The sequence below is a fragment of the Stenella coeruleoalba genome, assembly GCF_951394435.1.
Source record: "Stenella coeruleoalba genome assembly, chromosome: 17".
In the NCBI taxonomy this organism is placed as follows: Eukaryota; Metazoa; Chordata; class Mammalia; order Artiodactyla; family Delphinidae; genus Stenella; species Stenella coeruleoalba.
In genome coordinates, this window is record NC_137163.1 from 46,269,766 (window position 1) to 46,297,391 (window position 27,626).

Sequence of the window (27,626 nt, forward strand, 5' to 3'; positions counted from 1 at the left end):
CCCCGCCGGTGTGGCACACGTCGTCTGGTCGCCACAAGGCGGAGATCTCGGGCCTGAGGCCGAGGCCGGAGCCTTGCTGGGAGGATCGCGGGCCAGTGGCCCTCATCCTCGCCTCGGCATCCGCCGCTGACGTCGCGTGAGAAGTCTGGGGAGGGAGGAGCTCCGAAAGGCGGGCTCGGGTGGCTGGCAGCGCCTGGGAGGGCCAGGTCGGAGAGAGGAAGCTCCTCCCCTGTGCGCCCCGCCGCCGCAGAGTTGACCAGTCTCTAGAAGAGAAGAGTCCGCTCCGGCTCCGGATAAGCAGCGGCTTGGCGTGCGCTGCGCGGAGAATGGACGGCCTCGTGACCTCATGTCCGGCAGGCTGTAGTGCCTGCCGAGCCGGCTCGCGCAGGGGGTGGAGCCGCGGGAGCGGCGGGCACTTCCGGAATCGATCGGCTGCTTGAGTGCCCGCGCCACCCGCTACCATGAACGAGGAGGCCATCTGCAGCGTCCTGCCCACCATCCCGTACCACAAGCTCGCCGACTTGCGCTACCTGAGCCGCGGCGCGTCCGGCACCGTGTCTTCTGCCCGCCACGCAGACTGGCGCGTTCGGGTGGCCGTGAAACACCTGCACATTCACAGCCCGCTGCTCGACAGGTAGGGCGCCCTGGCGGCTCCACCGCGGAGCCCCGAAATCTGCGTTCCCCACCCCACTGGCTCTAACCCCCGGCAAGCGGGCTCTGAAGCCCAAGCGACGGTGACCACTTGGGATCGGCCGCACACCTCGTCACCTCTAGGCAGCCGTTCAACGCTTGGGCTAACATGGTGGGGAGAGCAGGCTTCTCTGGAGATGCAGCAATCACGTTTCTTTTCACTGCCCTCTCCTTTTTTTCTTACTCCTGGGCCTCCTTTCTCCAGACACCAAAAATCAGCAATCACAGCCCAACTCTAAACGTCCTCTTTATTGAAGTTGGGTTCTGTTTGCTTTGTTTTTCCCTTTTTTTTTTTTTCTTTTTTGAAGTCGAATTCTAGGGCTGCACTGCCCAATAGGTAGCTCTTAGCCATAGGTGGCTATTAACTTTTTTAAAAAGTGGCTATTAGAAAATTTCAAATTGTATATGTGGTTCACATTATATTTTTATTGAACAGCACTGCTGTAGAGTCTGGGACGTTTTGGTTTGGGCTTTTTGTTGTTTTTGGTTTACACATGTAGGCATGAAAGTTTAGATATCAAACTCAATTTAGTTTCTCCTCTTACTGTCACAGGGAAGGAAGCCTGTCTCTAGAGGAAACTTGTATTATTTTTGCTAACAATAAACTGAAATCAGAAAGCTGTTAAATGACCCAAACTTTTGAATGTCTCTCCCATCCTGGACCAAGTTTAGTGCAATGTCCAGATTTCAAGGGAAGGCTAGATTAGTTCCTGTTTCCAGAAAAACCTTTCAACCGTATATATTAATCAGTGAGTCTAGTCACTAGTCTTGTGTATTTTCCTTCCAATAGGAATTTAACTAGGCCCTGCATTCAATTCTTAGTGAGTTAACATCCATGACTGCAACATTCTCCTCTCCTCCCCCTATATCTAAAGTGAAAATACATCATGCTAGATGCCTGATTAGCTAGAGGCTGTCAGTATCCAACAGCAGATAAATTCCTCAGCTTCAGCCCTGCTAATGGTATTGACTTTCATCTGCCTGTGGCTTTTACTTGCTCTCTTGCTATCAGGCTTGGATGGGCTAGATCTCACAGTAAGTTTGAGACACCTCTAGAAATTGTTCCCGCTTCTTGTGTACCATAATCCTGATTTAGTGATATACAGGGTATATTTACCCTGGGTCTTGAATTCTGTGGAGCAATTACTGGGAAATTATGTGTATGTAGTCAACTTTGAAGGGTGGTGGTTGATTAGAGAGGGTAGATGTATTTTAGAATCAACTATTAAAATATGTGGAAATCTAGCACTGATGGACTCCTTAGGTATTTTAAAGGAGATTGATCCTCCCATTTTGGATGCTGCTTCTCAAGATTTTAATTTATCTAAGTTTTGTGCCATTTGGGGCCAAGAAATGAAGGGAGTTCCCTCTCGTGCTCATTAACAATTTCATAATCTAAAATTCTTCACTAAATCGGGTGGGAAATTAATTCTGCCGTCAAAGACGCCATAAGGACCAGTGCAACACTCTGGCATTACTGCATCACATTTTTTCTTCCACTTGTTTCCTAGAATGTTAACATTAGCTGTATTTATGTAGTCTGAGCATAGGACTGGGCTCTGCAGTTGACTCACAGGGTGTCTTATGTCCTCACTTATGAAGTGGGAATAACAGATACATGTACTTCTTGGGCTCTGGTGTGGATAATGTTTGCATTGTTCTTTGAGATCACAAAAGAAAACTAAGTTTATGTGCTGTAACATGTTCTTATTTTAGTGATTGGTGAATTATTCTCTGTAACCTGACTTCTGCCCATGAGAGGACCTTCCCCAGCAATCTCCCAACGCCTTATGAATAGGTGAGTCTGATAGGTTGTTCAAATACCTTGTGTAAACAGTGTAACTGTTTTGTAACTGAAATTTGTTATGGGTAATTTTGGTAATATGTCTGTAAAAGCTGTTTTACATTTTTATTTTTTTAATATAAAAACCTAGTTTTAAACTGTGTTGGCTTTTTCTGTTTTCCCACTCATTCTTCCTGAAATCTGACTTCAAGAATTTTCCTTCGCTGATTAAGCAGTGAATGGAAAAAACAAAGGCTTTAGCGTCCCACAATTGCAATTCAAATCTGACTCCAAATCTGCCACTTATTGTTGGCATGACCAATAGAAATTATTAATTTATGTGAGCCTTCGTGCTCTCATATATAAAGTAGGGGTAATGAAACCAACTGTAGTAAAGTGGCCAACAAATAATAGGATCACAAGAGAAGGAAGAATGCATCATACTCTTCATGGGAGGGGGAATTAGTACATTAAGTATCAGTAAGATATCCCCTAGCATGCCCTCTCTATAATTCTTTCTCAGAGTATCCAGGAACCTTCCCAGCAAAGGTGCTACTCAATAACTGTCTTGTTGACCTACATTTCATGAGGCAAATACAGACCTGTTTCAGCTTAGGAAATATAAATTTAATTAAAGCAGGTCTCACAAACTGGTAAAATGGGTTGCCTCACAGTTGGGATATTAAGTGGCTGAAGAGCAGGGAGAAGAAGAGAAACTCTTTTATGCATTCTTGTAATTCTTGAATTTTGAAACATGTAAGTATATTACCTCTTCAAAACATAGATGACTAAGATGTTTTTGCTTTATTTTGCTTATTGTTTGTTTTTAAAGGAGGCTTCATAGTCTGGTCTGGAATGTCTGTTGCTTTTCTTATTTCGGCAGCCATTCATCAAGAGTTTGGGTGGTTTAAGCACCAACTAATCATCACTGTTTACCTAATAAGCTTCTCCTAGAGACAGTTCTCTTTCTATTACTGCTGCTACCAATACCAAATCGTCCATGGAAAAAAATTGGTGACAAATGCAGTTCACTTCATATATATGTACACACACACATACGTATACACACACATACATACACACACATATACACATATATATATGTATATACCTCCCTTAGTCAATCAGGTCAATCAGTCAGCCACCAGAGCCTGGGTATTCTATTCAGCTAGTGTTTTTCTTTCTATTTACACTGCAACCTTTATAGTTTCAGACTCTCATTGCTTCACATCTTAACTAGTATTATAATCTTCTAATACCCGGCTTTCAAACTCTACCTCCTTCTGCTGATCCTACACCTTGCTGCCAAGTTAATCATCCTAAAAGTTTGTTCCACTCCTGTCACTCCTGTGCTCAATAACCTGTAGTCACAACTCAGTGACTACCAAATCAAGTGTAAATGCTCTCACCTGGCTTTAAGGCTCTGAGATGAGGCCCTACCCTACCCTATTCACCTTCACTCCCTTTACACACGCTGTTACACATCCTGATTCATATTAAACAATTTGTCATTTTCCAGATATAGCCTGTACTTTAACTTCCTTGAGTTCATTTGATACACATCTATTAGACAAATTCTGTGTGCCAGGTACTGTTCCAGATCCTGGGGAGACACAGATGAAAAAGAAAGGCAAAATCTCTCCCATCTTGGGGAGGGACCACATATCTTGGATGCCCTTTTTCCAGTGGTTGAAATTCTATCCATCCTTAAGGTACTGTTGACATCTCTCTCTAAAGGCTGTAGCAACTCCCTTAGCCCAGATTTACTAGTTCTCTGAGCTCCCTATATTTATTTATTTGCGTGCTTATTTACTTGTTTTTGATGGCGCTTATCATATTCTGCCTTATATTTTAAGTATTTGGTTTTCTTTTTTTGCTTTTCTTATTTTTTAACTTTATTGAGGAATAATTGACAAATATAATCATATATATTTAAAGTGCAAAACATGATTATTTGCTATACATATACATCATCATGGAATAATTACCAATATCAATATAATTAACACATCCAAACACATACAAGTGACCAATAGGTATATGAAAAGGTGCTCAACATCACTAATCATTGGAGAAGTGTAAATCAAGACCACAGTGAGTACTTATTTTTCTTAAAAAGATTTCTGGACAGTTTGAGGTCACAGACTATGTGTTTTGTTTTTTGGTTTTTTTAAACTTACTAGTCTCCATAATGCTGAGCACAGTTCTTTATTCATAATAAATGTTCAATATTTATTTGTTTTATGAATGAAAAATCAAATGAACCTGGGATCCAGAGTTAGCCCAGGGATCCATTCTAAGCATTTACCTGTTCTCAGTGTCCTTTTCCTGTGTTCCAGTATATAATTTCTAAGCATTATTGACCCTTATGCAACTATTATCATCTAGTCATTAAAATCTACAACATTTAAGTGTTTTAATATTCAGGATATTTAGAAAATTTTTACATGGTATGCAACCATAAAATTTAATATAATCGTCTAATCAAATTTGATCATTTTAATACAACATAAACTTAATGTAATTAGTTCAAGCACCTATCATTCTAATATAGACTTTATAAACTTAAACATGGTATTCTTTCCCTTTCCTGAGAAGAGTACAATAATAATCTGTATGTAGCACTTTTTTCTGTCAGTGGCTTATACAGGTATTTTGGTCTCTAAACAGACCTATGGAATATATAGGGTAGATATTATCCCAACTTTAAACACGAAGAAACTAAGAGAAGCTGCATAATTTACATGAGGTCAAAAGCTAATGAATGAAAAAATCCAGGATTAATTAATATTTATGGGCTTGATAATTGTGTATTTTTCCTTACTTTGAAATAATTATACGTTTTCTTTCTTTAGTGAAAGAAATGATGTCTTAAGAGAAGCTGAAATTTTACACAAAGCTAGATTTAGTTACAGTCTTCCAATTTTGGGAGTTTGCAATGAGCCTGAATTTTGGGGAATAGTTACTGAATACATGCCAAATGGGTCATTAAATGAACTCCTACATAGGGTAAGTATTATACATTTTCAGTCGTTATAATTCTGTTATTCAACCTATATAGTACTTTCGTTTTACAAATGATCAGATTATTTAGGGATATATAGATGAATCAAAATAAGAATAATGAAAAACTTCACCATTTATGGCTTCTTTTGTGTTGTTAAAACTACTGTGGGGCTTCCCTGGTGGCACAGTGGTTGAGAGTCCGCCTGCGGATGCAGGGGACATGGGTTCGTGCCCCGGTCCGGGAGGATCCCACATGCCGCGGAGCGGCTGGGCCCGTGAGCCATGGCCGCTGAGCCTGCGCGTCTGGAGCCTGTGCTCCGCAACGGGAGAGGCCGCAACGGTGAAAGGCCCGGGTACCGCAAAAAAAAAAAACAAAAAAACAAAAAAACTGTGGAGTCAGACCCTGCATTCTAAGTGACCTAGATTATTTTGCTTAGGTTACTGTTCCTGAGGTTTACATTGAATTCGAATATCCACATGTATGTATATGTAAGAGAGGAACAGGAGAGAGAAAAGATAAACTCTGCACACCATACAATTTATTGTTAGTTTAAGCCAGATTTCATTTTATGTTAAAGACAATGTAGGGTTCAAATTAAATGTTAATAATACCAGTTCATAAAGTTCTGAATTAATAGACCAAATAAATCTGAGTATCAAATACATGAGCTTTTCCAATAATAGACAATGGCATGAGCCATGTACCTTTTTCCCAAGGTATCAGTTATCTGGCTTTAATTGTGAAGCCCATCAGTAAACAAATATGGCCCGGTTGTGGGGGGTGTCCTCATTCTCAAAATATGTGTATCCATCTATTGTTGTTTGCTTGCTCTCATATTACTAAGATTATCTCTAGCCTGCAGTTTCTGTCAAGAAATATTTTTAAAGAACTCGGTCTCTTTTGTGAGGGGTGCTTTAGTTAAAACTGAGTAGTAACATAATCTGTAAAATCTAGTCACTGAACACTCCTAAATTCTGATACATCTAAATTCTGATACATCACAAACAAGAGAGAATGGGTGCCACTGTCACCACTCATGGAGTGACTTCCTCTGTATTTCGGGATACAACACATTCTGTTTGTGACAGGACCATCTGAAACAAGGGCAGAGTAAAGTAACTAGTGTCAGTGTATAAGATTTGTGTAACCAACACAGCAAGTAAGATACAAATACTAATTAAACACAGTTTCCTTTTGTTAAATGAGTATAAGCATAAATTCTAATGTTGTCTTCCCATACCCCAGCACCACAGTAGATGCTCTGGTACCCAAATTTGGAGCCCATTAGAAATTCTAGAGCCTCCTACAGGGGGATTGCTGACTCCTGGAAGGAATCATAAAATACATAGTGAGCTCTCATCTACCTTCCTCTCCATGATCAAAAGCTTCCATATAGCACTATACTGCAGAGAGGCCTTGTTACTTCTTTAAACTATATAATTTTCAGAAAAAGTTACCTTTTTAAAGATTAAAAGATTCAGTTACTCAAGGGGATGGGAATCTGTGTATACAAGAGGAAGTAATGTTGAACATTTGTGTTTTGTGTTTCTTTTGGTGTCCTGTATTATTAGGTCAGGATTTATCTTGAAGCACGTTCCCCCAACCTCACAAAAGATTGATGAAAGAAATCAAAATACTATGTAAAGACAAGTATTTTGAGCCACTCCCCTGCCAAGTTAGTTAATCAATGAACTATAAGCTGACCCATCTGCAGAAAAAAAATTCTTAAGATCAGTTTTGAGCTCAGTGGAAGCATACTTTTTCATATTATTTAGTAAAATGTACCCAGTGGCATGGTCCCTGATGATTCATAGTTGGATATTCCCAAATTATCTAATTTTTCTGAGTATGTTCATTCTCCTGGGAAGCTGTATTAACTTTTATGTTCAGAAAACATTTAAGAAAGTTCAGATGACTGTCACTTGTAAGTACCAGGAAATAGAAAACATTACATTTTTAATGTTTCTATGTTATATATACTTAGAAATGAAGATGATTTTTGTCTCCTTCACAAAAGCAAAACTCCCAAATGCTAATTTTTCAAGCTGAAATGCAAGTAAATATATGATTTAAAAATATGAAGTATTAATGCTTAGTAAGTAAATGTATTATGGTCATAATTTTAATTGATGCAGTGGTTATCATCGTAATCAAGTATGGTTTTATATTAATAGGAAATTTAAAATATAAATTTTGAATAGAAACAAATTGTGTGTGTGTGTGTGTGTGTGTGTGTGTGTGTGTGTGTGTGTGTGTACACATTCATGGGCACAAGTTATTTGATAAGAAGCCATAGAATGGGAAGATGGGTATGAGTATAAATACATGTCTGGGTATTATACAGATAAAAAATAATTTAAAACTGTCTCAACTGAAGAAAGACCCCATACCATGTAGTTGCATTACCAGTATAAACTAAAAGGAAATATCAGTACTGTAAAGTCATTATTTTCTCTAATAATTGAGGAAAGTAAGATACAAGGATGTTAAATAACGTCAAATTGATAATATAACAAAATGAGTATTTTTTGCCCTGAATTTAGTTATACCAGATATTTAGTTTAATACTATATTTCCTCATGGAATATTTCATTTTCTAAGTGGAAATAAATTTGGCCACTGATTTTAGTTTTGTTTCTTTCCACATATATGAAGAAAAATGAATATCCTGATGTTCCTTGGCCATTAAGATTTCGTATTCTGCATGAAATTGCACTAGGTGTAAATTACCTGCACAATATGAATCCTCCTCTACTTCATCATGACCTGAAGACTCAGAATATCTTATTGGATAATGAATTTCACGTTAAGGTAGTTACTTTTTTTAAAAAGAAAGCTTATCTGCATCCTTGTGTTTAATAGTTTTAAAGACTTTTTAGTTATTTCTTCTATCTTACCAATTTAATATCTCTGCCTTTTCCATAACCCCTAATTCAGTGCCACTTCTTCCTGCTGCAGTGAGTTAGTTATTCCTAGACTACAGACATTGGTAAAATTATGGTTCAAAATACAGTCATTCTGTTCTTAATTTAAATTGTCGATTATACCTTTGTTAACTTTTCATTTTGAAATTATTGTAGATTCATAGATGGTTGCAAAGATAATACAAAGGAGTCCCATGTACCCTTCCCCCAATTTCTGCCAGTGGTTACATCACATATAATTATAGTACTATTTCAGGACCAGGAATTTGGCATTGGTACAATGCATGTATATAGTTCTGTATCACTTTATCATGTGTAAATTTGTGTAACCACCACAGCAATCAAGATATAGCACTACTCTGTCACAAGAAAGATATCACTTATGCTACCCCTTTATAGTCATACCTTCTCCCCTCCATCATACCTAACTACTGTCAACCACTAACCTGTCTTCCATCTCTATAATTTTGTCATTTCGAGAATACTACATGAATGGAATCATACAGTGTGCGATATTGTGAGACTGCTTTGTTCACTTAGCATAATACCTTTGAGATCCATTTAAGTTGTTGCTTGTGTCAACAGTTGGTTCCTTTTTCATTGGTGAATAGTATTCCATGGTATGGGTGTACAAAAGTTGTTTAACCATTCAGCTGTTGAGAGATATTTTGGTTATTTTTAGTCTTTGGCAATTACAATAAAGCTCCTATGAACAGTCCTGTGCAACTTTTTGAACAAACGTAAGTTTTCATTCCTCCTAGATGAATGCCCAAGAGTGTAACTGCTTGGTCATATGGTAAGCATATGTTTAGCTTTTTAAGAAACTACCTAGCTCCTTTCCACAGTGGCTGTACCGTCGTATATTCCACCAGCAATGTATGAAAGACCCAGCTTTTCTGCACCCTCACCAGCATTTGGTATTCTCATAGTTTTTTATTCTAGCATTCTAATAGATGTATAGTGATATAGCACCATGGTCTTAATTTTCATTTTCCTATAATGTTGAATATTGTTATTTATTTATTTGCCATCTCTATATCCTTTTCAGTGAAACATCTCTTCATATCTTAAGACCATTTTCTACTTGGATTCTTTGCTTTTATACTATTGGGTTTTAAGAGTTCTGTATATTTTTTAGATATAAGTCCTTAATCAGATATGTAGTTTGCAAAAATTTTCTGCCAATCCAAAGTTTGTTCTTTTCATCCTTTTAACAGGGTCTTTCACAGAGCAAAAGTTGTAATCTATTTCTTTTATGATCATGCTTTTGCTGTCATGTCTAAGCACCCTTCACGAAGCCACAGGTATTGCAGATTTACTTCTATGTTATCTTCTAAAAGTTCCATAGATTTATGTTTTACATTTAAATCTGTGATCTGTTTTGAATTAATTTTTTGCATAAAGCATAAGATTTAGATACCTAAAGGCACCAGAGCAGTAGTGATTTCAGTTACCCTATATGTAACTGATGACAGCAAATAAAAAGTAGTTGCTGAGAAATTAATACTAAATGTAACTCACTTTATTTTTACATAGTATTTTGCTGCACTTCAAATAATATACGTAATTGAAGATTATTATAAGTATCCAAAAATGTTCAAATAAGTAATAAGGAAGTTGGAACAATAGAAAAATAAATATAAAAAGTGTGAGAAAAGTTAAGTGAAAAAATAAACCTTTATTGAAGGCACTCCCTCTGCCTAGAATAAAATGGAAGGAAAAGGAAGAGAGAAGCAAGCTGCTGCCTCAATACTACTTAAAAAAAAGAGACAAATCTATTCCATCAGTTATAGAACCATACAGGTAGAAGTGACCTATTCTAGTCCCCTAATCAGCTGGTCCTCTGAATCCTCACTACAACAATCCCTCATCTCCCAAGGCAGTTACCCTGTGACAAGAGAGTGTTTAAGCTCCGTAACTGAATGACTGTGACATTTTTTTATACGATCAGTCAAAACTCCTTCTCTGTTGCTTCCACTCATCGGTCCTAGTGATAAAGTGAGTTCAAAGTCCAATTTTATTTCCACCTGACAGTGCTTCTGAGATTTGAAGTTAGCTATAATCCCCTTACTTCTCACATACACTTTTCCCTTATACACATCTTTAGTTTCTTCAGCCAATTTCCTTATTACATAGGTTTTAATCCCAGGTGCTATCTAGATGCATCTGTGTTTAAATCTCTCTTAAATTTTGATCCTCAAAACTAATCCAAATACCCATATATACCTAACACAAGTTTGTGTGGCCAACACATTAGTGAGGTCAAACAAACCAAAATGTCAGAGTTTGGAGCAGAGAAAGGTTTATTGCAGGGCCAAGCAAGGAGAAGAGGTAGCTCATGCTGAAAAAACCCTAACTACCCAAAGGGTTTCAGCAAAGCATTTTTAAAGGCAAGGTGAGGAAGGGACACACCTTGGGTATGTGGTCAGCTCTTGCACAAATTCTCTGATTGGTTGATGGTGGTCAATCCTTAGGTGCTAGAAGGTCTGGGGATTACATGCCCATGATCATCAAGTAGTTAATTTCTTCCATTTGTTGGTGGTTTTAGCATCTGAAAAACTCAGGAAATATGCATCAGATACTATTATCTAGGTACTTTAGAGAGGAGCTAAAGCAGTAGATATGTGGGGGGAGGTCTGTCCCAGGAAGGCCTCATAGGGTCCTGGTCAGTTACACCCTTGATGTGGTGTGATAAATGTAGAATCGTCCTTAAATACTTTACTTCGTATTCATAGTTCCTTACTAATTCGTCTTTTGGGGGGCAGTCCTATAACAACATTCGAGTTGGGCTCAGTGTCAACAAAAAACACTGAGAGGTTTTCTTTCTTTCTTTTTTTTTAATGTATTGTTACTTAAGTCATGTCTCCTTGTCATGTACTTCACAGGATATTTTCATCAAAGTTTATCTTGTTAGATTTGGGTGATAACTTCAGCTCTTAAGACCTTTTTGAATGTTTTTTCTGTAGTCCAAGGATTTTTAACTTTGTCCTCCAGCTTTGTGTCATCTTCAAATTTAATTAGCTGCTTTTTTGTATCTTCAAGTCATGATTAACTATTAAGCAGTACAGAGCTCAAATCAGAGCTACACAACATGGTCTGAAAACCTCCTTTTAGGTCAATATCAATCCTTTTATTAATTAGGGCTTTTGGAGAATAAGCATTCATTTTGTTTGGAATACTCCTAAAAGAGCTGTTATACAGCCCATATTTCTCCATTTTTTTCCATTAGAATATTACAAAAGTCCTTGCTTGACTGCTTTCCCAGGTGTCCTTGTTACCAAGTCCAAGTTCATACTGCTCACTGCAGGACAGGGCCAGTAAATCAACAGACGAGGTGTTGGGGCAAGGAATAGCAACTTTATTCAGAAAGCCGGTAGACCAAGTAGGTGGTGGACTAGTGTCCCAAAGAACCACCTTACCCCAGCTAGAATTCAGACTAAAAGGGGAGAGGATGTGGTTGGTTGTTGCAAATTTCTTGGACTCCTTTGTTCTTGCAGCAGTCCATGTAGGTCAGATCTTGATGTTCCTGTAAACGTCCAACAAGGCAAATGTAATTGTCTGTTCTGTAACTTTTTATCTCTGTATGATTAGAAAAGTGTTATACCCTTAAAGGTCAGAGCCTTGAGAATGGGCTGTCTTGTATATTTCAGGCTATAGGCAACATTCTTAACTTGTAGCAAAAGCAATAGAATACGAAGGTTACAGTAAAAGAAACAGATCCAATATGGAGTCAGATTTATTCTTCCTTGTTACATACTCATGACTTACTCCCTTTCCTTTTCTTCCTCATTATCAGAGTGGCTTTCCCTGACAACCCGCCTAGTTCCTCTGTATCCTCATACCTTGATTAATGCTTCTCCATAGTATTTTTCACCATCTTACAAAACATTTTTTATTAATATGTTTATTGACCGTCTTCCCCAATTATAATATAATAAGCTTCACAAAGACTAAAATGTAGTCTGTTTTATTCACTGCCACCTGCTTAGCATATGCCGTATAGAAGCATTCAATAAGTAGTTGTTGAATGAACAAATGAATGAATTCTAGATCTTCTATATATACCCGATAGGTCTGATAATTTAATAGTCAAGGATATTATTAAAGTACCTCAGACTGTTTTATAATATACAAACTGTTTTAACGTTTACTCTTTGACAGTAGTCCTACTGACAAAAAAGGAAATGAAGTCTGTCATTCCTTTATTAAGTATTTGTGGAGCAACAGTGTTGTGCTAGACATCCCAAGTACTTGGGATATGTTGCATGAGGTCTGAAATTGATCACTGGGCTAATATAATTTTTCATTAGTTCTTTCTGGCTCTTTTATCAATTACTCATAAAGTAACCCTTTCATTAAATTTTTAAACCTGGGATTAAGGGTAGTCTCTGCCAATATATAGATTTGCAAAATCAATATTATTTTCCCTTTTTAAAAATCAGAATGACATTTGCTTTTCTCGTATCCTGTAATACCTCTCCATCACCATGGAGGTATTTGCGAGTATTCTAACTAAACCTGAAATATATGTAAAATGACCTGAGATTTGTCCTTTATAAACTTTTCAACCTCCTTGGACTTTATTTTCTTCATCTCAGTCCAGAAACTATTCTTGATACAGAAAACAGAAGCAAAGTAATAGGTGATGATGATCCCTACTTTCTCTTTTTCATTGATCAGTAGGGTAGCCGTGGTCTTTCTTTGAAATAAATAGAATTTAAAATAGTTTGGCTTTGTGTGTTTTTTTTAAACTTTTATTAGCTTTAACACATACAAAACTGTGACCTTTCTAATACTATTCTTATAAATTATGATACTCTTTTATATGCATCCTGTGTGTCTCTACTTTTTATTTTATAAATGTCCCTTAAAAGTCAAAGTTTACCAGTGACTCATGAAAAAGTAACAGTTACCTGATCTACCTATCTTCTTGGAAGGGCCTTTAAATGAAGTGCAAAAAATCTTTTAAAATACTTAATGAAATTAAATGGAAACACACCTTGCTACAGTTTTTTGAAGTAAATTTTTATACTGGAATGCTAACCAGAAACATAGTATCTAAAAGAAAAATATACTACCAATTAAGATCAACCAGGACTTTTCTACTTTAAAAAGAATACATTCAATTTGTTTATCTGCTGGTCAGTATCAATTAGTGCACCTTAAATACAAATGAACCTGTGGTAGGCTTATTTGAAATAAATGTTTATATGTACCATGTTTGATTTCTCAGCTATTCTGTCCATCATGTGTGGAACTTCTAAGAATACTTAAAGTTATTCCTCATAGCTTCTTACTGATAACTTTATAAATTTACAGACATGGATAGTACTATATAAATGAAAATAGCTATTCTGGTAGGGTAATAAGACTATGGATGATTTTTATGAATAGTGTGTTTTAATTTCCTCTAGTATTTTAATCTTTTTTTAAATTGAAGTATAGTTGATTTACAATATTATGTTAGTTTCAGGTGTACAGCAAAGTGATTCAGTTTTATATATTTTTCAGATTATTTTCCTTTATAGGTTATTTTGAGATACTAAATATAGTTTCCTGTGCTAATACAGTAAATTCTTGTTGCTTTCATCATCTTTTTTAGCTAAAAAGAACCTTTACCTTTGAAATGCATGTTAAGATCTTGTATAGAATAGAAAAGTTCCTATCCTCTGTCTTCATTGCTGAATGATACCAGGACCCTCAAGAAATCATGGAACTTGTATTCCTCTCATCATATTCTTCACTTTTTTTTCTTCTCTGGAAGATCCTGGTGTTTGTAATAGAGAAGGGGGACAAATATGGTTCCATGTGAAAGCCAAACTAAATTAGCTGATAAAGGGAATTCTGATTAAGTTTTCTAGGTGAGATTTAAGAACATAGATGAAGACCTTAGGTGAAGTGAAAGGAGCACATAAGGAAGCAAGCTCAGAATACATTTTCTCCAGCACTGTATTCAAACCAGTATTTAGCCCAGTAGTTTGCAATTTGTGGGTCAGGTATAAGATGGACCACATCCCAGTTTTTGTTTTTGTTTTTTAACATTTCCCACTGTGGCACAGAAGTAAACTTTGCTTCTCATAGTAATGCTTATTATCCTAGCAGATGTGCAGCTGGAGTACTTTTTTTGCTTTTAGAGAATGAGTGGGAGGAATAAGAGTTTGTAGTGGCAAGTAGAAGTAAGTAGGATATACGGTTCCCCAGAGTCTTAATACCACCTCAAAGTGTATTAAAGGCCCTGAAACTATGTACTGTGCTTATTAGTATTGTATGAATGAGAGCAATCTTTAGAGGCTTATTCCCATGTACAAAACATTAATAATACTAACACACAGGGGTCATTTACTATGTGTCAGATACTGTTCTGAGTGCTTCACTTAGAATAACTAGTTTAATATCCTCAGTACAACCCTGTGTTATGTTATTATCCCCAGTTTAAAGATGGGTAATCTGAGGCACAGAGAAATTAGAAAACTTGTCCAAGGTTGCACAGCTAATTAAGGGGTAGAAGTGGAATGTAAATCTAAGTAATCAAGGCTCTAGAACCCATGTTCCAGAACACATATTATATTGCCTTTAGAAATCAATCCAGCTTATCTTCATGTAGTGGCACCATGTTTCCTCTTGGTCTTTTCTAATTATTTTTCTTAGACTTACCCTTTTATTATGATACTGTATGAAGGATTCATATCGGCTACCCCCTCCCTTTTTGGAGTGGGGCCATAATTTTTTTTAATCTCAAATTCATCTAAACACTAAATAACTTATTTCTTCTCTTAAAGCTAGTGAACATTTTAAGAGTTAAATGTTTGAACCACAAATGGTGTGCTGGATAGAGCTCATTCCACTCTGTTGACTCCTAAATTGTGCCGTGTGAAGGTCTAAGTGATTTAAATTAAATGTCTTCAGAGTTTTCCTATACTCTTTTGTTCACTAAATATTGTTTCTGTTCTTACATTTTTGTCTCCCTTTTAAAAAAAAACATTGGAACGTTTTAGATACTTAGTTATAAGATATTGTGTATTGATAGTATCTGCACAAAATTTACAAGTGAAGTAAAACTGTAAAGGACATATCAAAAGTACAGAATGTTTGTCAGTGATAATGCTTTAGGCACTCCTTGTCATGGACATAAATATGTTTTATATGCTAATTATACTATTGTTAACAGATATTCTTTTAGTGGTAGGCATAAATCATATAATAATGAGTTACACTATATTGGAATTTTACTTATTTCAAACTTTAAGGATACTATTTTTAGCACATTATAAATAAGAACATAGAAACCTGAGTTGTAAACAATACCCAGTGACAATCGTATTAGATATGACTAGTTTAGCAGTTTTGTGAGGTATAGGAAATTTTGAAAGCACATGATATAAAGCTACTTGTCACAAAAAGTGAAGTGTATATACTCATTCAGAATAAAAGGCAAAAATACTCCTGTTTAAGTTTTCAAAACTTAGTCTCTTTTAAAATTTGTAATATTATGCTGAACTTCAAGTCAGTTTATATTGCTTTTAGAGTTGTTGGGTTCAGCACTATGGAATCCAATTTGTTAAGAAACTAATAGACTATTATAGAAATAAAATATTAATATATGTAGCATTTACTCTGGTCTCATGTCTAAATATAATAAATATAAACAAAAACAATTCTTGAACTTTTTTAAAGAGAAAATTTAAAAATTCAATTACTCTTTTCCCTTCCAGATTGCAGATCTTGGCTTATCAAAATGGCGCATGATGTCCCTCTCACAATCACGAAGTAGTAAATCTGCACCAGAAGGAGGGACAATTATCTATATGCCACCTGAAAACTATGAACCTGGACAAAAATCAAGGGCTACTATATCAAGCATGATATATACAGGTACAGCATGTTACTTTTGCTCAGAGTTAACCTTGTCTAAAAAACAAGATTAATCAATCCGAATTTTGAAGCTACATTTTAAAAGTATGATTTTTATGCTTCTCTCATAAGTGTGGTGAAAATAGAGACAGTGGTTAATGTTTTTCATATTAAAGATGCCTTGCTTTGGGAGTTCCCTGGTGGCCTAGTGGTTAGGATCCCGGTTTTCACTGCCGTGGCCCAGGTTCAGTCCCTGGTCAGGGAACTGAGATCCCACAAGCTGTGTGGTGCAGCCAAAAAAAAAAATTAAAAATTAAAAATGTGAAAATAAAGATGCCTTACTTTTTTTTTTAATATTTATTTACTTATTTATTTTGTTGCAGCAGTGGGCTCCTTAGTTGCGGCACATGGGCTCCTGGGTTGCAGCATGCAGGCTCCTTAGTTGCAGAATGCATGTGGGATCTGGTTCTCTGACCAGGGATCAAACTCGGACCCCCTGCATTGGGAGCATGGAGTCTTAACCACTGCGCCACCAGGGAAGTCCTGATGCCTCGCCTTAAGCTACTTTTACATCCTTAAAAATTATTAAAGCATATCTTGTTGTCCTATCAATTTATAATATTCAAGGGTTTTTATCATATGTGACCTTGATAGGTGGAGGGAAACAGTGCAGTTAACATTTAACACTACCAAAAGAGACAGTACTTACACCAGAAAAAGAGTCAATAGAATAGGGCTACATGAGACAGCCTTTTTTATTGCTCTTTATTTTGTGTGAATAATAGAATCATGTAATTAAAGGGCATAGCTTATCTAGGTGTTAAAGAATCATCCACAAGTTATCCTTGCCTATAACTTCAAGTTCTTATTACAGTAATTTCCTAATTTTTCAAATTGAATTAATTCCCTTTCAAAACAAAACTGTATATGAATATTCATCATCTTGGTTCTATATAGTGATTCTTTAAGCAGCATTTCACTACATTATTACTTTAAAAAATGGTATCTCACAGTCAGCTTTAAAAATCAGTACCATTTTAGTTTATTATAAATAGTTTATAAAGTACTATATGTATATTTTTATCTTAAACAGCTATGCAGTTATCACATGGGAAGTCTTATGTAGAAAACAGCCTTTTGAAGGTAAGTGTACTTTGACTTCCTTATTCTAGGTGACATCATATTGGTAAGTCATACTCAGAACTATCTGAATAAAGATCACTTATTTTAAATCTGCCTAACAGTCATTTTGTGGAAAACACACTAGAAAAACAACAATTTGTCATTGTGAATCCACTGTATGATGGAAAGTACTGGATTAAGGATCAGAAAAATGTGTAGATTCTTCTTGTTCTGATAGTAATTAACTCTATTATAAGCCACTAAATCTCTTAAGTCCTCATTTTTTTATCTGCAAAATAAGAATTTTGAATTCTTATTTCTAAGATTCATTCCAGCTATAAAATCATTTGTATGAAAATTTAACTAGTGCTTCTTCTAAAGACCAGCAAATACTGAAGAATACTTTAAAAATTTTCTGATAATATTGTCTCTTTCTTTATTTTGAGGTTCATTTAGGTCAGTTTGCTGTGTAACAACCTCAGAATCTCAGTAGTTTACAAACTAAACATTTATTTTTCATTCACATTGGGTTATTAGTTGCTGTGGCCCTTCTTGGCTCTGCTAGGTTCTGCTCAGCTCTGCTGAGCTCTGTTTTACTCTGCTCTCTTCATACTCCATTGGCCAAATCAAATCACATGGCCAAGCCCAGAATTAAAGAGGTGAAGATATAAACTCCTCCCACGAGAGGCAGCAAGTCTGGCAATAGCTGGGATCTAAATATTCCTTTGACAGAAAGGGAAGTAATGAATTATTCCTAAGATTTTAAGATTCCCTCATGTTCATTTGGTTGGCTTTAGAATGTATTTAATATATTAAATCATAATATATTTCTAATGAATGAAATATATTTGTTTTGACAGAAGTCACCAATCCTTTGCAGATTATGTATAGTGTGTCACAAGGACATCGACCTGACACTAATGAAGAAAGTTTGCCATTTGATATACCTCATCGAGCACTTATGATCTCTCTAATAGAAAGTGGATGGGCACAAAATCCAGATGAAAGACCATCTTTCTTAAGTTAGTGTACAGTTTTAATCTGGGCCTTTTGAATTACAAAAATAACAAATACGCTGTAAATAAAATATTCCTTGAACAACTACGAAAGTTAGCTGACAAGCTCAAAGTTTTTTTTTTTCTAATTCAAAGTTGTTTTTATTTTATGAGATGAGATTGAAGTGGTAAGGAGAGGCTGTTGACTATCATCATAAAAAGGTTAGAAATTTATTCCAAGTACAATGGAAAGCCATTAAAGTGAGTTTTCAGGGAAATAACATGATTAAATTTAAGTTTAGGAGATATCACTCACTGCTATGTATAAAATTGATTGGAGAAGGGCAAGAGTAGAATTTCCAGACCAATCCTGGAGATCAAAAAATCAGATAGAATTAAGATTTATTTCAGAAGTAGAATGAATCATCACCTAAATGTAAACATAGAAGAAAATCTTCATGATCTTGGGTTAAGCAAAGAGCTCTTACATATGACATCAGAAACAAGACCTATTAAAAAAATTCTTTGATAATTGAACTTCAAAAAAATTGAAAAATTTTACACTTCAGAAGATGCTATAGAAAATGAAAAGACAAGCTGTAGACTGGGAATCATCTTTCCAACTAAAAAAAGAAAACCAAATATATTTTCCATTCAAAACTTATGTCTAGTGCTCATCAGCATTGTATTTTAAAAAAATCAAAAGTTGCTATAATAATGGATTAACATCTTATCTCTTATCTCCCAGAACCATGTAATAGGGTGTGTGTGTGTGTGTGTGTGTGTGTGTGTGTGTGTGTGTGTGTGTGTGTGTGTATGTGTATATATATGTACATATATGTGTGTATGTATTGGCTTGGCCAAAAAGTTTGTTTGGCTTCTTCTATAAGATCTTACAAAAACCTGTACGAACTTTTTGGCCATCTCAATACATATCTCCTTTGTCCCCAGTGCCACTTCCAAACTATAATTTCTTCTCCATTCCCTAAAGACTCTAGCTCTTCTGAAGATCATGCCATTAGGCAGTACTTCTCTACAAACTTCCTGGTTTTTCCCTATTGTTCATTGCAGAACAATGGCTTTTGGCTTACTTCTACATCCTGCATTGATCAGTGCTGCTGAATATTTGAGAGGAGCGCTCTGCGGATCTCTGGAGTTCTCTGTCTGTGTACTTCTCCTCTTTGGTGCTCTGTCCTATACACTCTATCTGCCTCCGTATACCCTAACTCCCAGCCCTGTCTCTTCAACTCTGAGCTTCCTCTGGGCCCCGCCTTACTTCTCTACCCTGTAGTATAGCTGGAAACTCTCCCAAGGCAGTAAGCTTGGGTAGTCAGGCTGTCATAAGGCTGACCTCAGTTGTTTCCTATCACTTAGAGATCACTGTCCTTTGTTGCCTGATATCTAGTGTCTTGAAAACCACTGTTTCATGCATTTTGTCTGGCTAATGGTTGCTTAAGGCAGGAGGGTGAATTGGTCCTTGTTTCTTCATCTTGGTCAGAAATGGAATTCATTGGTTTCTCTTTAAATTAATGGCTAAAACTAGGCACTAAACTCTACTTAGCAATTCTGTTATGTTTCTCAAATACATCTACTATTCCATTCTCATATATCACCTGTTCTTAAGTTGTGGTGCAGGGACCTCTGGAGGTGGGGTTGGTTCCTGAGTCTTTTCTAAGTGGTTCACAAAATCAAAACTTTTCAAAATAATAAATATTAAGGTATTGTTTTCCCTTTTTACTCTCATCCTCTGGAAAAATCTTTCCAGAGACTAAATTAAGTATGATGATATCATTGCTCCAACGGATAATGGAATGTGTTTTCATATACTCTGATGTGTTAAAATTTTCTGTTTTAATCTAATGTAGTAAATATCAATAGATATGACCAACATATACAAAAGCTCTTAATAATTTTGAAGAGTTCTGAGACCCAAAAGTTTGCGAATTACAGACTTAGATGATCATCTTGTACTACTGTAGGAGATGCGTAAGTCCCATACTTCATGTTTCCAAAGTGAAGATGAAATTCCATTTCAATCCCTAAGAAGGAAAGCATGGGAGGAACATTTCTAGTCCTATCTGCCCCTCAGCACTCCTCCTCCTCATTTGTTAGTTTTAGAGAAAAAGCAAGCGTACTTATCTAGTCCCTTCTCAGTTTTCTCCTCCTTTTAGAAGTAAGCTTGTCTAAAGGATGCACACATTTTGTGCTTCCCCATATGGAAGCAGGTGAGGCCTGTAGCTGAGTGAGTAAAACTGTCAACTGAAGGGACAAAGTGTTACTAAGCCCATATGCTACAGATCTAAAAAGGGACAGATTCCAATTAGCTTTATCAGTAATAAAGGTGATGTTTTGATCATCATCTCTCATTATTGTGTGGCTTTTCTTAATAGATTCTGAACTTAGGAAGACAAGACAGGGGTAATGCATATTGTACCTTATCTTCCCTTCTTAAACCTCCTACACCCTATGTTCTGTATTTCTTTTGAGCATTGAGAATGTAGAAACCATGAGAGAGAACTCCCTCGTAGTTCCACTACCAGATCTATAAACTTAGTTGTACTTGACGTGTCTTTCCTGCTTTATCTCTTTTACAGTGGGAAAAAAGTGTTCTTACACAATTGTAAACAGTATTACTTGTGCTCTGGATGCCATTCCCTTACTCTCTTCAGCATTCTGTTCTTTATATTCTCTCTCTGCTCTTGCATTGCCAATCTCTGCCTGTCTACTGGATTGTTCATCTGTCATACAGATCTATGCTATTATTATATCCTGTCTTTATATAGGAAAAAAATTCTTGACCCCATATCATCCTTCAGCTACCACCTCATTTTTCTACTCCCATTTAGATCTAAACACCTTGTAGGAATTGTCCATACTTATTGTCTCTACTTCTTCACCTCTAATTCAATTTTTAACAAACTTCCATCAGTCTTCTGTTTTCATATCTCCACTAAAGCTGCATTTGTTACCAAGGATGGCAATTTTGGAAAATACTGCTTATCTTACTTGGCCTCTCAGCAGATTAGATATGGCTGACTCTTCCCTCCTTGAAACGTTCCCTCTGATACCTTCCAAGACACAAGAGACCATACTCCCTATTATCCTCTCTTCCTCTACCTCTTTTTTTCTTCCTCTGCTCAATTTCTAACTGTTGGAATGCCTCAGAGCTCTAATATGGGTCCTTTACTGTTTGCCATCTGTACTTTCCCCCTAGATGATCCAGACCAGATCATGGCTTTTATACCATCTATATGTTAGTGATGCTCAGTTTTATATCTAGAGCCCTGGCCTCTCCCTTAAGCAACAGGTCCATATATTACTGTAGTGATAGTGGTAATTATGATTGTTTCTACTCATTGGCTATTATGAATCATGCTGCTATGACTGTTCATGTGCAAGTCTGTGTGTGAACATATATGTTTTCATTTCTCTCAGGTAACTACCTGAGTGGAATTGCTTGGTTGTATGGTTGTATGGGGACTAGTGCCTGTGTTCTGGTGGATGAGGCTGGATCTTGTCTTTCTGGTGGGCAGGTCCACGTCTGGTGGTGTGTTTTGGGGTGTCTGTGGACTCATTATTGAGGCAGCCTCTCTGCTAATGGGTGGGGTTGTGTTCGTGTCTTGCTAGTTGTTTGGCATAGAATGTCCAGCACTGTAGCTTGGTAGTCATTGAGTGAAGCTGGGTGCTGGTGTTCAGATGGAGATCTGGGGGAGATTTTTGCCATTTGATATTATGTGGAGCTGGGAGGTCTCTTGTGGGCCAGTGTCCTGAAGTTGGCTCTCCCACCTCAGAGGCACAGCACTGACTCCTGGCTGCAGCACCAAGAGCCTTTCATCCACACGGCTCACAAGAAATGGGAGAAAAATTAGAAAGAAAGAATTAGTAGCAGTACAAAGAAAGGAGGGAGGGAGGGAGGAAGGAAGGAAGAAAGGAAGAAAAAAGAAAGAAGATAAAGTAAAATGAAATAAAATAAGATAAAATATAATAAAGTTATTAAAATAAAAAAATTATTAAGAGAAAAAAACGGATGGATAGAACCCTAGGACAAATGGTGGAAGCAAAGCTATACAGACAAAAATCTCACACAGAAGCATACACATACACACTCACAAAAAGAGGAAAAGTGGAAAAAATCATAAATCATGCTCTCAAAGTCCACCTCCTGAATTTGGGATGATTGGTTGTCTAAAGGAGGGAAGGAAGGAAACAAAGAATGAAGATAGAGTAAAATAAAATAAAGTTATTAAAATAAAAAGTAATTATTAAGAATAAAATTAAAAAAAAAAAACAGACGGATAGAACCCTAGGACAAATGGTGGAAGCAAAGCTATACAGGCAAAATCTCAAAGAGAAGCATACACATACACACTCACAAAAAGAGGTAAAGGGGAAAAAATGATAAATCTTGCTCTCAAAGTCTACCTCCTCAATTTGGAATGATTTGTTTTCTATTCATGTATTCCACAGATGCAGGGTACATCAAGTTGATTGTGGAGCTTTAATCTGCTGCTTCTGAGGCTGCTGGGAGAGATATCCCTTTCTCTTCTTTGTTCTCACAGCTCCCAGGGGCTCAGGTTTGGATTTGGCCCCGCCTCTACATGTAGGTCACCGGACGGTGTCTGTTCTTCGCTCAGACAGGACGGGGTTAAAGGAGGAGCTGATTCGGGGGCTCTGGCTCTCTCAGGCCGGGGGGAGGGAGGGGCACCGAGGGCAGGGCGAGCCTGTGGCGCCACAGGCTGACATGACGTTGCACCAGCTGAGGCTCACCATGCGTTCTCCCGGGAAGTTGTCCCTGGATCCCGGGAACCTGGCTGTGGCGGGCTGCACAGGCTCCCCGGAAGCAGGGTGTGGATAGTGACCTGTGCTCACACACAGGCTTCTTGGTGGCGGCAGCAACAGCGTTAGCGTCTCATGCCCGTCTCTGGGTTCCGCGGCTCGCGCCTGTCTCTGGAGCTCCTTTAAGCAGTGCTCTTAATACCCGCAGCAGGAAACAAAGAGGGAAGAAAAAGTCTCTTGCCTCTTCGGCAGCTCCAGACTTTTCCCCAGACTCCCTCCAGGCCAGCCGTGGCGCACTAAATCCCTGCAGGCTGTGTTCACGCAGCCAAACCCAGTCCTCTCCCTGCGCTCCGACCAAAGCCCGAGCCTCAGCTCCCAGCCCCACCCACCCCGGCGGGGGAGAAGACAAACCTCTCGGGCTGGTTAGTGCCAGTCGGCACCGATCTTCTGTTTGGGAATCTCTCCACTTTGACCCCCGCACCCCTGTTGCTGTGCTCTCCCCCGTGGCTCCGAAGGTTTCCCCCTCCACCACCCACAGTCTCTGCCCTCGAAGGGGCTTCCTAGTGTGTGGAAACCTTTCCTCCTTCACAGCTCCCTCCCACTGGTGCAGGTCCCGTTCGTATCCTTTTGTCTCTGTTTATTCTTTTTTCTTGTGCCCTACCCAGGTACGTGGGGGGTTTCTTGCCTTTTGGGAGGTCTGAGGTCTTCTGCCAGCGTTCAGTAGGTGTTCTGTAGGAGTTGTTCCACATGTAGATGTATTTCTGGTGTATCTGTGGGGAGGAAGGTGATCTCCCCATCTTACCATTCCACCATATTCCCGGAAGCCCTTTGGCAACTTTTAAAAGTGAAAAAGACAACTGCGGTTGAACACAAAAGGAAAAAATGGGACTTCCCTGTTGGCGCAGTGGTTGAGCGTCCGCCTGCCGATGCAGGGGACACGGGTTCATGCCCAGGTCTGGGTAGATCCCACATGCCGTGGAGTGGCTGGTCCTGTGACGCCTGGCCACTGAGGCTGCGCATTCGGTGCCTGTGCTCCACAATGGGAGAGGTCACAACAGTGAGAGGCCCACGTACTGCAAAAAACAAAAACAAAAAAGTCTAGAATGGATGAATAGCAGAATAACTGAGGCAGAAGAATAGATAAGTGACCTGGAAGATAAAGTAGTGGAAATAACTACTACAGAGCAGAATAAAGAAAAAACAATGAAAATAACTTAGGACAGTCTCAGAGACCTCTGGGACAACATTAACTTCACTAACATTCGAATTATAGGGGTTCCAGAAGTAGAAGAGAAAAAGAAAGGGACTGAGAAAGTATTTGAAGAGATTATAGTTGAAAACTTCCCTAATGTGGGAAAGGAAATAGTTAATCAACTCTAGGAAGCACAGAGAGTCTCATACAGGATAAATCCAAGAAGAAATACGCCAAGACACGTATTAATCAAACTGCCAAAAATTAAATATAAAGAAAAATTATTGAAAGCAGCAAGGGAAAAGCAAAAATAACATACAAGGGAATCCCAATAAGGTTAACAGCTGATCTTTCAGCAGAAACTCTGCAAGCCAGAAGGGACTGGCAGGACATATTTAAAGTGATGAAGGAGAAAAACCTGCAACCAAGATTACTCTACCCTGCAAGGATCTCATTCAGGTTTGATGGAGAAATGAAAACATTTACAGACAGGCAAAAGCTGAGAGAGTTCAGCACTACCAAACCAGCTTTACAACAAATGCTAAAGGAACTTCTCTAGGCAAGAAACACAAGAGAAGGAAAAGACCTATAATACCCAATGCAAAACAATTAAGTAAATGGGAATAGGAACATACATATCGATAACTACCTTAAATGTAAATGGATTAAATCCTCCAACCAAAAGACACCGACTGGATGAATGGATACAAAAATAAGACCCATATATATGCTGTCTACAAGAGACCCGCTTCAGACCTAGAGACTCACACAGACTGAAAGTGAACGGATGAAAAAAGATATTCCATGCAAATGGAAATCCAAAAAAAGCTGGAGTAGCAATTGTCATATCAGACAAAATAGACTTTAAAATAAAGACTATTAGAAGAGACAAAGAAGGACACTACATAATGATCAAGGGATCGATCCAAGAAGAAGATACAACAATTGTAAATATTTATGCACCCAACATAGGAGCACCTCAATACATAAGGCAAATACTAACAGCCATAAAAGGGGAAATCGACAGTAACACATTGATAGTAGGGGACTTCAACACCCCAGTTTCACTAATGGACAGATCATCCAAAATGAAAATAAATAAGGAAACACAAGCTTTAAATGATACATTAAACAAGATGGACTTAATTGATATTTATAGGACATTCCATCCAAAACAACAGAATACACATTTTTCTCAAGTGCTCATGGAACATTCTCCAGGATAGATCATATCTTGGGTCACAAATCAAGCCTAGGTAAATTTAAGGAAATTGAAATTGTATCAAGTATCTTTTCCGACCACAACGCTACGAGAATAGATATCAGTTACAGGAAAAGATCTGTAAAAAATACAAGCACATGGAGGCTAAACAATACACTAATTAATAACGAAGTGATCACTGAAGAAATCAAAGAGGAAATCAAAAAATACCGGAAACAAATGACAATGGAGACACTGTGATCTAAAACCTATTGGTTGCAGCAAAAGCAGTTTTAAGAGGGAGAGGGAAGTTTATAGCAATACAATCCTACCTTAAGAAACAGGAAACATCTCAAATAAACAACCTAACCTTGCACCTAATGCAATTAGAGAAAGAAGGACAAAAAATACCCCAAAGTTAGCAGAAGGACAGAAATCATAAAGATCAGATCAGAAATAAATGATAAAGAAATGAAGGAAATGATAGCAAAGATCAATAAAACTAAAAGTTGGTCCTTTGAGACGATAAACAAAATTGATAAACCATTAGCCAGACTCATCAAGAAAAAAAGGGAGAAGACTCAAATCAATAGAATTAGAAATGAAAAAGGAGAAGTAACAACTGACACTGCAGCAATACAAAACATCATGAGAGATTCCTACAAGCAACTCTATACCAATAAAATGGACAACCTGGAAGACATGGACAAGTTCTTAGAAATGCACAACCTGCCAAGAGTGAATCAGGAAGAAAGAGAAAATATGAACAGACCAATCACAAGCACTGAAATTGAAACTGTGATTAACAATCTTCCAACAAACCAAAGCCCAGGACCAGATGGCTTCACAGGCGAATTCTATCAAACATTTAGAGAAGAGCTAACACCTATCCTTCTCAAACTCTTCCAAAATAGAGCAGAGGGAGGAACACTCCCAAATTCATTCTACAAGGCCACCATCACCTTGATTCCAATACCAGAAAAGGATGTCACAAAGAAAGAAAACTACAGGCCAATATCACTGATGATCATAGATTCACAAATCCTCAACAAAATACTAGCAAACACAATCCGACAACACATTCAAAGGATCATACACCATGATCAAGTGGGGTTTATTCCAGGAATGCAAGGATTCTTCAATATACACAAATCTATCAATGTGATAAACCATAATAACAAATTGAAGGAGAAAAACCATATGATCATTTCAATACATGCAGAGAAAGCTTTTGACAAAATTCAACACCCATTTATGATAAAAACCCTGCAGAAAGTAGGCATACAGGGAACTTTCCTCAACATAATAAAGGCCATATATGACAAGCCCACAGCCAACATCATCCTCAATGGTGAAAAATTGAAACCGTTTCCACTAAGATAAGGAACAAGACAAGGTTGCGCACTGTCACCACTCTTACTCAATATAGCTTTGGAAGTTTTAACCACAGCAATCAGAGAAGAAAAGGAAATAAAAGGAATCCGAATTGGAAAAGAAGAAGTAAAGCTGTCACTGTTTGCAGAGGACATGATACTATACATAGAGAATCCTAAAGATGCTACCAGAAAACTACTAGAACTAATCAATGAATTTGGTAAAGTTGCAGGATACAAAATTAATGCACAGAAATCTCTTGCATTCCTATACACTAATGATGAAAAATCTGAAAGTGAAATCAAGAAAACACTCCCATTTACCATTGCAACAAAAAGAATAAAATATCTAGGAAGAAACCTACCTAAGGAGAAAAAAGACCTGTATGCAGAACATTATAAGACACTAATGAAAGAAATTAGAGATGATACAAATAGATGGAGAGATATACCATGTTCTTGGATTGGGAGAATCAACATTGTGAAAATGACTCTACTACCCAAAGCAATCTACTGATTCAGTGCAATCCCTATCAAACTACCACTGGCATTTTTCACAGAACTAGAACAAAACATTTCACAATTTGTATGGAAACACAAAAGACCCTGAATACCCAAAGCAATCTTGAGAACGAAACACGGAGCTGGAGGAATCAGGCTCCCTGACTTCAGACTATACTACACAGCTACAGTTATCAAGACAGTATGGTAC

At 37.6% G+C, this 27,626-nt stretch overlaps 1 pseudogene across 1 annotated transcript; it reads left to right on the forward strand.

Annotated features, from left to right (window-relative positions):
* The first annotated feature begins 450 nt into the window (after positions 1–450).
* LOC307175759 (receptor-interacting serine/threonine-protein kinase 2-like) lies at positions 451–26,422 on the forward strand (annotated as a pseudogene). The gene is made up of 7 exons (XR_013831791.1): positions 451–634; positions 5,329–5,482; positions 8,136–8,291; positions 16,117–16,276; positions 17,349–17,398; positions 18,238–18,399; positions 22,840–26,422. The product of XR_013831791.1 is annotated as a receptor-interacting serine/threonine-protein kinase 2-like (transcript).
* Positions 26,423–27,626: the final 1,204 nt, after the last annotated feature.